The following is a 348-nucleotide window of genomic DNA, read 5'->3' on the forward strand; positions in this document are numbered from 1 at the left end:
TTTCTTGTATTCCAAATTTATTAAAGTTTTTGCATGCGTTTATTTTTCATACAATTTGCATATATATACATATATAGCTAACCCAGACCGCATGCATGTGTGTAAAAGACGTAATAAAGACGTTTTTTTAGACGTGAGTGCTGATATAGGAATTAATGTATAAAAAATATGTCTTAAAAATGCTGTATTTTCAACATCTTTATGATTGAATAAGTAACAATCACATATGTGATACAATATAATTTCTGTTTATTAAATTACTAGCTGGTTACCCGGACTTCGCCCCGGAGGACATATGTAATAAGACACGCAAATAGTCTCTCTCTCTCTCTCTCTCTCCTCTCTCTC

The sequence above is a fragment of the Temnothorax nylanderi genome, unplaced genomic scaffold (genome assembly GCF_030848795.1).
Source record: "Temnothorax nylanderi isolate EJ_2023f unplaced genomic scaffold, tnyl_v1.0 TNYL_tig0638_pilon, whole genome shotgun sequence".
Taxonomy (NCBI): Eukaryota; Metazoa; Arthropoda; class Insecta; order Hymenoptera; family Formicidae; genus Temnothorax; species Temnothorax nylanderi.